Raw genomic sequence first — 11,478 nt, 5'->3', positions numbered from 1 at the left:
AAAGGCACGATAGATAGAATATAGACAGATGTTCTCAATTGTAGGCTTTCGTGAAACTTTTGAATCGTTGCTAGTATTTGACATTTTCCCTGATTTTTAAATGTTCTAACATGTTTATTAGCATATCTCTGAATGTAATAAATGTTAAAGATAGATCGCAAAGTGTGTTTATGCTTTAGCAATGCAATTTTGATAAAAAAGAAGCTGGCTTCTAAATTATGAATTGATCTCTTTATGTATACTCTTACTTTGTAAAAGTGATGTTACTCTACAATTTTCCATGAGTTCTTAGTTCTCCAAACCTTACCTAGCCTTTAGTGACAAAACAAACATATCAAGGCATTCCGTGGTGCAGGGGCTACTTAAGTAATGTCCACCCTTGAAAAGAGGGAAAACAACTTTGTAAAAAATTGCTCCCTCCACTGCTGAGAAACATACTCTTCAATAGGCTGAGGATTCTCTAGGTGATTAATTAGTTGTGAGTAGTGGTAAATACAGTGAACATGGCAGTAAATCTAATCTGCATGTACTGGCTCAATGAATGCACAGGTAGAACTTTTAATTAGTAGGTACGAGGTTACTAAAATATGTACAAACCTGGATATTTACTAATTGGTCTGTGGGTCTAGAATGTTTAAAACCAGAACCATTTTATTATATCACATTTTGAGGTCAAGCTCATATGCTGATTTGTTAAACATCCTAATACGTATATGTCTTCGTGTACTGGCCCAGTGATTCAGAAAACAAATTAAACTCACTACCATCAAGTCGATTTTGACTCATAGAAACCCTCCCTATAAGGCAGGGTGGAACTGACCCTGTGAGTTTCTGAGACTGGAACTCATTACAAAGTAGAAAGCCTTGTCTTTCTCCCACTGATCCCACCATGTTGGTTTCAAATCGACCTTGCAATTAACAGCCCACTAAAGAACCACTAAAGCTCCAGGGCTCCTCTAGTCCAGTGACTGTTTTTAAATTCCTACAAGTAGAATTGATTAAACACGTGATAAACCATGAATATTAAAGCAAAAGTTTCTAGTGAAAATCTACAATTTTTTAATCTGCTGTAGTATGTACTGGAATGGATTTTGACTTCTTGTTATATGTCATTGAGTCAGTTCTAACTCATTAGTGACCCAATGTACAACAGAATTAAAACACTGGTGTTTCAAATACCGAATGTACTCAGTATAAGCCGACCCGAATGTCAGCTGAGGCGCCTAATTTTACCACAAAAGCGACATAAAAAATGTGCTGAAAAACTCGACTTATACACGAGTATATTGGTACTAGCATGCTCACCCATGGTGAAGAGATGTTAGTGGAGCGTCTAGATCAAGAACAGACTATGAGGAAGGAATAGGCTCTCCACTTCTGAGGCTTAACCACTGAATAGCACGATTGTGACTTTCTCACTGCTTAATTTTCATCAGTCACATTGACTGTCGGGAGTAATTTAGTTTTATTCTCCAGCTAGTACATACTAGATTGCTACATCTGTCAATAACATATATATGTAAACGTATAGTTTTATAAACTTGGTTTGGCTAGTTTATATGAACCATTATTTACTTTTAACTACTAAAACAAAAGTTTTATAGATGGAGATTCCTTATAAGGCTTTGTGTTTCTATGTAAGTACTTTACAGTAAGCAATATTGGTGTTGTCATTGAGTTGATTCTGACTACTAGTAACCCTGTTTGTAATATAAATAGAAAATAGACTTCATTAGAAGCATCATTTAATTTGTTATATGTATAGGATTGTTTGTTCCATTAATTTACTTTAAAATATCTCTTGAATATTTGAACTCGATGATAATGATTCTGTAGTTAGTAGCTGTAGAGTTCTATTCTTTGCTTATTTATGAAACAAAATCTGGGGTTTTGCCAAATTTACGTTGAAAGTACCAGGCCTCCTGCATTTATAGAGGTCTGGATAAAGATATGTACAGATGCAAATATATTTATATGAGGATGGGGAAATAGATCTATGAGCCTATATTTATAGGTTTAGTATTAAGGTAGCAGAAGGACATTGGGCCTCCACTCAAGTACTCCGTCAATGCAAGAATACTTTCTTCTATTAAATTGGCATTCTAGGATGCTCACCTTCCCGACACAACCGCTGAAGACAAAGCGGGTGAATAAGCAAATGTGGTAAAGAAAGCTGATGGTGCCCGGCTATCAAAAGATATAACATCTGGGGTCTTAAAAGCTTGAAGGTAAACAAGCGGCCATCTAGCTCAGGAGCAACAAAGCCCACATGGAACAACATATCAGCCTGTGTGATCACGAGGTGTCGAACGGATCACTGAAGACAAATGGGTGCATAAGCAAATGTGGCGAAGAAAGCTGATGGTGCCCGGCTATCAAAAAGTATATTGTCTGGGGTCTTAAAGGCTTGAAGGTAATCAAGCGGCCATCAAGCTCAGAAGCAACAAAGCCCACATGGAAGAAGCACACCAGCCTATGTGATCATGAGTTGTAGAAGGGATCAGGTATAAGGCATCATCAGAACAAAAAATCTTACCATAGTGAATGATGGGGGGAGTGCGGAGTGGAGACCCAAAGCCCATCAGTAGGCCACTGGAGATCCCTTGCAGAGGGGTCTCGGGAAGGAGATGAGCCAGTCAGGGTGCAATGTAACAACGATGAAAAATACAACTTTCCTCTAGTTCCTAAATGTTTCCTCCCCGCTCCCACTACCATGACTCGAATTCGACCTTGCAAGTCTGGCTAGACCAGAGGATGTATACTGGTACAGATAGGAACTGAAAATACAGGGAATCCAGGGCAGATGAGCCCTACAGAACCAGTGGTGTGAGTGGCGAAACAGGGAGGGGAGAGGGAGAGTGGGTAGGAAAGAGGGAACCGGTTACAAGGAACTTTATGTGACCTCCTCCCTGGGGGATGGACAACAGAAAAGTGGGTGAAGGGAGACGTCGGACAGGGCAAGATATGACAAATAACAATTTATAAACTATCAAGGGCTTATGAGGGAGGGGGGAGCGGGGAGGGAGGAAACAAAATGAGGACCTAATGCCGGGGATTTAAGTTGAGAGAAAATGTTTTGAGAATGATGAGGGCAATGAATGTACAAATGCGCTTTACACAAGTGATGTGTGTATGGATTGTGATAAGAGTTGTATGAGCCCCTAATAAAATGATTAAAAAAAAAAGATAAAACAAACTGTCATTAACATTAAAGGAAATAAAAAACGGATCAAAGTGGAAGAAAAAAAAAGTACCAGGCCTCCTATATACTTTTCTATTTACTTAAAAATTTTTTGTTGTGAATTGAGTGAAGGTTTACAGAGCAGACCATCAATTTCAACAATTCACACGTTTTGTTTTTTTTTCCCTTCTGGTTCATTACAATGCCCTCAATGCAACACTACTCATTCCACATCCTCCTGTGTTTTTTCTCTCCTAACCATTCTGAACTTTGTCCCACCTGCTTTAAATTATCTCTGTGTTACTTTAAATACTTGATACAATTGTAAATGCTATATAAATAGACTTTACACTCCCTCTTATCCTTTGAGGAATTGCTTTGACCACTTAATTGCTTGCTGCCCCTGCCCCCTCAACCCTGGCTAATGTTTTTGGGTAATAATTAGTTAAATATTCAGCTAAAGAAGGCTGGCTGTAACTATAAATAAACAAATGCCATTGGAGGAAAAGTCATTAAAGCGTAATGATTAGAAACAAATTACTGTGGGTTACTTTTAGTTGGCTATTTCGTCTCTAATGCATTATACTTAAAATTATTTCTTTCTCTTCTTTACTCTTATAAATTCTACAATGATATCATCACAGTTAAGCTGCTGAACAGTATCTATTACCATACATAATAAAGATAATGAATTGCTTCTTTTTGAATATTGTATACCAAGGGAATTTTGAGTCTCTTCAGAAATGAAAGTGAATGTTCTATTGTCCAGTTTATCATTAAAGTTAGGAATATGCATAAGGCAGTCTTAACACTGGGAAGTACACATTGCATTTCATTTTTATTATGGAATCACATATGCTTACATGATTAAAATCTTTCCTGAACCAGTAAGCTTTGTTTTCATCTAGGAATAAAATTGTCACAATTCTTTGTATTCAAGTCATTGGGGGTAAACATGAACTAATTTCTTGGGTGGCTTTATAAGGGTTCGTCATCACATATATCCACATAGTTTAAGAAGGAAAATCTATTTGAGAAACTTTAGGCACTCTTGCCCATTTTTTCATGCAGGATTCGTGTGTCAGTGATGATGTTGTATGTGTTTGCAGGACATTAATCTCTGGCACTCCGTGCTTCTAAAACACTTTGTCATTTACTTGTTTTTCTCTACTACTTCAGCAGTGTTGAACAGCCTGATGATCAGTATTTGACAGTATTTGTTTTGTTATATTTTCACAATATTCGCTTAATTTGTGTAAATATCTTGCTCATGCTTGGTAAAGATCTGTGCCATGTCTTTAAATTTACTTCTGAATCTTGGGGAATGTGATTTACTTGCTGAAAAATGCTGCAATATACTATTTCACTTAACCAACATAAATGAAGGGGCTTTAAATTTTTGGTGGAAAATGGGAACAGAAAGATAATAGAAGTTTTCTACAATGTTTTGAAGTACCCCCTGCCCCCAATACATAGTATTTGCATTTTGTTAGTAAAGTTTTTGGCTTGTGTTTCGATGTCTCTTTTTTGTGTCTAGTCTTCAGTTGTAATTTTTTTTTTGGAGGGTGGGGTTCATATTTTTTTCTAAGCCATGTAGAATTTGTGTATATGATTCTAGGATTGCATTGCTAGAGAATGTGATTTTCAACTAGTATTAGAAAGACATCTTAATACTTTATCATTGCGCAAGCAGGTTCTACAAATTGCCCATAAGTGAGTAGAGGAAGCGAAAAAAGAAGTGTAGGCTAATTGAATGATGGGGGGAAATGAGGAATGGAACAGGAAATACAGGGAGAAAATGGGACATGGCAATGGTACATTGAGAGGATTGAAATGGATAAGTCCAAAATAAATTGTTGAATTTGTAGAACTGATGATCTGCTCGGTAAACCTCCATGTAATTCACACACAAACTAGTAAAAAATTGGTTAATAAATACAACAAAAATGTTAAAGTCATACTAATAAAGAAATTGCAAATCAAGTACTTCACTATTTGTCAAATTTACAAAATAGGGTTTTGTACGTGCATAGGCCAGTCCTAGGACAGGGCTGCCAATATGCCAAGGTGTTATAAAGATATACAACAGAAAATTGTAGAATATAATGAATAGTCCATGTTCATACCATGTGCTGCACCCTCATTTAATCTTGTAGGCTATATAGTGCAATAGAGACGATTTTACAACTTCTTCACCAATTTAGGTCCCTTTAATGTAGTGTATCTTTCATTCCTGATGGCTCTGGCTAAGACAGTACAATATTGCATAGGAGTGGAAATAAGACATCCTGTCTGATCCCTATTCACAAGGAGTATGCGTTCAGTTTCTCCCTGTTGAGAATAGTGTTGGCCAATGGTTTTGTATACATGACCTTTACCATGTAAAAAAATTCCCTTCTGTTCCTGTTTTGTTGAATATTTTTATCAGAAAGCGTGTTGGATTTTATCAAATGCCTTTTCTACATTGATTGATATTGATCATGTGGATCTTTTTTAAAAATATGATGGATTATACTGATTGCTTTTCTGATATTGAATAATCCTGGCATACTTGGTATGAACCCCACTTGGTAATGAGTGGTGGGGTAGTTGCTGAATTTTATTAGAAAGGGTTTTATTGAGAATTTTTGCACCTATGAACATGAGAGATATTGACCTTTAATTCCCTTATTTCGTGATGCTCCTGCCTGGTTTTGGTATTAGTGTTTTGCTTGTTTCATAAAGTGAATTCAGGAGTTTTCCATCCTTTTCTATAGTCTGTGATAGTGAAGTAGAATTTGTGCCAGTTCTATTCTGAATGTTAGGTAGGATTCACCAGTGAACCATCTGGGTGTGAACTTTTTTCAGTTGTTAAGTGCTTTCTATGACCTGCTCAGTTTCTTCTCTTATTGTGGGTCTGCTCTGTTTTTTTACTTTAGTCCATGTTAGTTTAGGCAAGTAGTGTGTCTCTACAAATATGTACATTTCTTTTAGGTTGTCAATTTTGGGGGAAGTATAGTTCTTTGTAGCATTCTGTTCTCTGTTTTATATCCATTGGCTTTATTGTGATGTCACCTGTTTTAGTTCTTATTTGTGTTGTTTACATTTTTTCTTATTCCGTTGTAGATTTGGCAATTATTTATTCTTCTGTTAATTCTTTCAAAAAACCAACTTCTTGTTGAGTCGATTGTTTTTGCTTTTAGTTTCACTTATTTCTTCTTTACTCATTACTATTTCTTCTGGTGACTGTAGACTTATTTTGCTCCTTTTTCTAGTTATTGGAGATGTTGGGATAACATGTTGCTTTTGGATCTTCCTTCTTGATTTATGAACTTATTGCTAAAAATTACTCTCTGAGCACTGCTTTTGCTGTTCTCAACCTGTGGGTCGTGACCCCTTTTGGGGGAATGGCCCTTTCACAGGGGTTGCCTGATTCATAACAGTAGCAAAATTACAGTGATGAAGTAGCAGTGAAAATAATTTTATGGTTGGGGGGTCACCACAACATGAGGAACTATATTAAAGGGTCGTAGCGTTAGGAAGGTTGAGAACCACTGTCCTTGAAGTTCTGGTATGTTGTGTTTCTTTTCTCATTTGATTCAAGAAATTTTGAAATTTCATTTTTAATTTCTTCTATTACCATGTAGTTTTTAAGCAGGGTATTATTCAATTTTCATCTATTTAATTTTTTTTCTTGTTCTTACTATTGTGACTTCTAATTTTATAGAGTGATCTGAAGATACTTTATTATAGCTCAGTGTTTTAAATGATGTTGAGGCTTGCTTTGTGGCCTATAGATGATCGATTTTGACTATGTTCCATGTACACTAGAGGAGAGTTTAAATTGTGCAGCTGTTAGGTGGCATTCTGTTTATGTGTCTATGAGGTCAAGTTGGTTGATTGTGTTGTTTAGTTCTTTTCTGTCTTTGTTGAGTTTCTAGTTGTTCTATCCTTTATTGAAACTGGTGTATTGGGGGGGAATTAAAAAAAAAGAAAATGGTGCATTAAAGGCTTTTATTATTATTGTAAAAATTGTCTATTTCTCTTCAATTCTCTATAAGTTTGATTCATGCAATTTGAGGATCTTTCATTGGGAGCATAGATATTTATTATGGTTAAATACTCTTATTCAATTTAGTGATTATTGTATAATGCCCTTCTGCCTTTATTTTATCATAAATTAATATCATATTTACTCTTTTTAATTGTTATTAAATTGATATCATTTTAAAAGATGTTTGCAGCCTTTGATTTCTAGTCTATTTTGTCTTTGTGTCTAAGGTGTGTCTCTTGTAGACGAGATATTGATGGCTTTTGTTTTCTTATCTGTTCAGATACTTTCTGTCTCTTGAGTTGTGTTGCTCTTAATCCATTTACATTCAGTATGATTATTGATAGGTATGATTTATTGCTGTCATTTTTCTGTGTATGTGGTTGTGCTACTGTTTTTTTATTCTAGATCATGATCTATGGATCATGATAAACTATGGATAGTCTTAAGAAGAATGGGAATTCCAGAAAACTTCACTGTGCTCATGCAGAATCTGTACATGGATCAAGAGGCAGTTGTGCAGCTAAAACAAAGGATTATTGCATGGTTTAAAATCAGGAGAGATGCACATCAGGGTTGTATCCTCTCACCATACTTATTCAATCTGTATGCTTAGCAAATCATCAGAGAAGCTGGAGTCTATAAAGAACGCAGCATCAAGATTGGAGGAAGGCTTATTAACAACCTGTGATATGCAGATGACACACCTTGCTTGCTGAATGTGAGGAGGACTTGAAGCACTTGCTGATGAAGATCAAGGGTTATGGCCTCCAGTATGGTTTACAACTCAATGTCAAGAAAACCAAAATTCTCACAATTAGGTCACTAGACAACATCATGATAAATGAAGAAAAGATTGAAGTTGTTAAGGACTTTATCTTGCTTGGATCTACCATCATTGTTCATGGAAGCAGCCGTCAGGAGATCAAAAGATGTGTTGCATTGGGTAAATCTGTTTCACAAGACCTCTTTAAAATATTAAAAAATGAACAAGGATGTTACTCTGAGGACTAAGGTACACCTGACCCAAGCCATAGTGTTTCCAGTTGCCTCAAATATATGTGAAAATTGGGTGTTGAATATAGAAGACTGAAGAAAAACAGATTCATTTGAACTGTGGTGTTGGTGAAGACTATTGAAAGTATCATGGACTGCCAAAAGAACAAATAGATCTGCCTGGGAAGCGGTATAGTCAGAGTGCTTCTTAGAGGCAAGGATAGCCAGACTTGGTCTCATGTCCTTTGGACACGCTGTCAGAGAGAAAGACAATCATGCTTGGTAAAGTGTAGAGGCAGTGAAAGAGGAAGGCCCTGCATAAGATGGTTTGATAACAGTGGCTACAACAATGGCTCAAATCAAGAACAATTGTAAGGACGATGCAGGAGCAGGCAGTGTTTCGTTCTGTTGTACATGGTCACTATGAGTCAGAAACAACTTGTGACACTTAACAACGAAAACAGTGTTCTATACTGAGTTCTTTTTGTTCATGGATTTTCTTCGTTGCTGCTATCTTAGTGTTTACGAAATCTCTGTGCTTTTCTTCTTTTTCACGAATTTGTGTGTCATCCTTTCGCAGGGGCCATGCTAATCTTCTCTGTATCGTTCCAATTTTAGTATATGTGCTGCCGAAGCAAACACTTTTCTTCTTTTTTATTTGGATGAAAATTAGTCATTTTCTTTTCGGTTCCCGAAATTTATTAATTTCATCCCAAGTTTAAAATAGTTTGCTCTATCTTGAGATTTACTTGACTTCCTCTCCTTTTGAAAGTTCTTTAAGTACACTGTTCCCTGTAATTACTTTGTAATTATTGCCATTACAAATTGATCTCTTTTGCTTTCCATTTTTTAGTCTTATAGGTTGTTGAACTTAGCATTAAAAAAAACAAACTTTGGGTAATTTTATATCTAGAAACAAACTTCTGTGTGGTGTTACCATCTGTGTTTGTCTAGTGTTATTCTCCCCTGTTAGTGGTTTGTGTAAGGTTGGTCTGCTTTTTACAAATTCCTTCAAATTTTTGTTGACTTGGAAAAGCATTAATTTCACTGTTAATAGTTAAAGTGAAATTTTGTTGGGTCTATGATTCTTGGTTGATAATTTTTTCTCTCAGAATTGTAGTGTCATCCCATTTCTTTCTTGCTGGCATCATTTCTGCTGAGAAACCAAAGCCTAAAGTTACTAGTTCCCCTTTGTAGGTGACGTTTTGTTTTCCCTGAGCTACTCTCAGGATGCTTATCTTTAGTTTTGGAAATTCTGGTTATTATAGGTCATGGTGGTTTTCTTTTGTTGCCCATCTGTTTGGGGTTTGTTCGACTTCTTGAGTGCATATCTTCGTGTCTGTTCTAGTGTTAGGAACATCTTCCAGTGACTCTTTGACAGTTTTCTCTGTGCTTTTCTTATTTCCTTGATCTGGAGTTCCAGACATATGCAAATTATTCCGCTTATGGTGTCCCATATATTTCTTACACTTTTTAAAGTTTTTAAAAAGTTATTATTTTTAGATTCTTCCTCTAGAGAGATTTGTTTTTAAGATCACCAAGTCTACCTCCCATTGATTCAGTTATTCTTCTTCACTCTTCCACTGTTTTCTATCTCTGCTATTTTAGTATTAATCTTCAGGATTTCTATTTGTTGATTTTTGCATGTTGGCTAAATTGTCAGCTATTTCGTCAGTGTATTCTTGGAGTATTTTCCTTCTAAAATTTTTCCTGTGCTTTCCTAGATTTCCTGTGCTTTCCCTGCTGTCATGTCTTTTCCCCCTCAATTTATTGGAGCAGTTTAAATACCATTCACTTGAATTTTTTATTAGGTGGTTCCAATGCCTTTTATTCCCAAGGAAAGACTTCCTGCTTTGTGTATTCATCACTTGTCTGAGCCACTCTCTCATTGCTCCATGTGAAATGAAATTGTGTATTGGCACTTAGTCATTGTGCTGGTGTTGTGTTTGTATTTACTTAATTATTTATATAGGTGAGACCCTAGCTACTTATCACCTGTCTCTTAGTGAGTGTAATAAAGAATGTGAGTGTGTGTAACTTTCGGTGTGTTGCTAATACAACACATTGATAGCAAGTTTGGCTGATGTTCCCAGCTATCAGTGATCGGGTGATACAGGAATGAAGAGTGATCTTTGCTCATTCGTTAGGGAGCTGTGGCTATGGCTAGACCTTGTGGGCATGATTATTGTCTCTGGTCAGATGAGACAAGACACAGAAGAAATAAAAGTAAACAACAGCCAAAGGAGAAATAATAATAATAAAAAGCTGGGGAAAGCAGACAGATAACCACAAGTGAAAGTAATTTAATAATAAAACATCTGAAAGGGAAGGAAAATAAAAACAAGGGTAGAGAAAAAGAAAAATGTAAGAGGCAAAACGAGGGAGGGGAGAAAGAAAAGAGAGTAAAGTAAAACTAACAGAAAAAGGGGATAAGAAGAGAAGGAATACAAGTAATGATAAACAAAAGCGACAGAATGTTTAAAAACCAGGGTGGAGGAAGGAAAGGGAAGCAGACAAAACCAAGAACTGAGAGAGACAGGTATCTTCTCACTGCTCAGGAGCTCACAGGTTGGGGCGGTAGCGGATAGGACTCCTGTCTCAGATGGAGTGTCTACCCACCTATTTGTTCATTGTGTCAGGACCCTTGATCTGGAAGTAGTACTTGTGAGTTTAGATAGTGACTGAGACCAGGGTATGAGTACACAGAAGGAATTCTTTCAGCCCCAGTAAGTAACTGGGTCGAGTAGCTGGTTATAGAAGCAATTTCTGCTCATCTAGGAGTGGCCCGTGATCTAGAGCTGCATGCTTTGCTGATCCGGAGGAGAGGGGGGTGGGTAGTTCCAGTACCTCCAGCAATGTGGGTAATCACCCAGCACCTGACCTCAATCGAGGGTGCAGGTTCAACCTCAGGAAGAGAAGACACTGTGGGGAAAGGTGAGACATTGTCATCACCCACCACCAGGTGAGTGAGGGTGGGGGCTGGCCATGTTTCTGGCCACCAGTGGTGTGCCAGGCCACCGTCTAGATGAAGTGTTGCTTGCAAAATTTCCAGATGAGCTGAGTAAGGCTAGCCAACAATTCATCCTTCTGTCTCTTCTCTCACTGCTTTTGTTCAGCTTGTCCTAATCAGTAATCAATCAATTTTTCTGCTTTTCCCTCTGAAGCTCAGGGCTTCAGAATGATCATTTGTATTTGTTTCATTAGATTTCTCATGTCTTTGTATAGAGGGTCTATGTAGTGTTGAAAATCCACTGTTACAACTTTTTTTTTT

General features: G+C 36.9%; 1 protein-coding gene and 1 non-coding gene across 2 annotated transcripts in view; one reads left to right on the top strand and one right to left on the bottom strand.

Moving 5' to 3' along the window:
- AGO3 (argonaute RISC catalytic component 3) overlaps positions 1–11,478 on the top strand; it is a 156,560-nt gene that overhangs the window by 16,891 nt on the left and 128,191 nt on the right. The gene's annotated exons all lie outside the window — the stretch shown is intronic.
- Positions 8,743–8,849, bottom strand: LOC115872826. The gene has a single exon (XR_004048064.1). It is a non-coding gene; the product is annotated as a U6 spliceosomal RNA (small nuclear RNA).

This window comes from Echinops telfairi, unplaced genomic scaffold (assembly GCF_000313985.2).
Source record: "Echinops telfairi isolate 266 unplaced genomic scaffold, ASM31398v2 ScPeMD7_7457;HRSCAF=8495, whole genome shotgun sequence".
In the NCBI taxonomy this organism is placed as follows: Eukaryota; Metazoa; Chordata; class Mammalia; order Afrosoricida; family Tenrecidae; genus Echinops; species Echinops telfairi.
The sequence above is the reverse complement of the archived record's forward strand: the minus strand, read 5'-3'. Positions and strand labels throughout refer to the sequence as shown.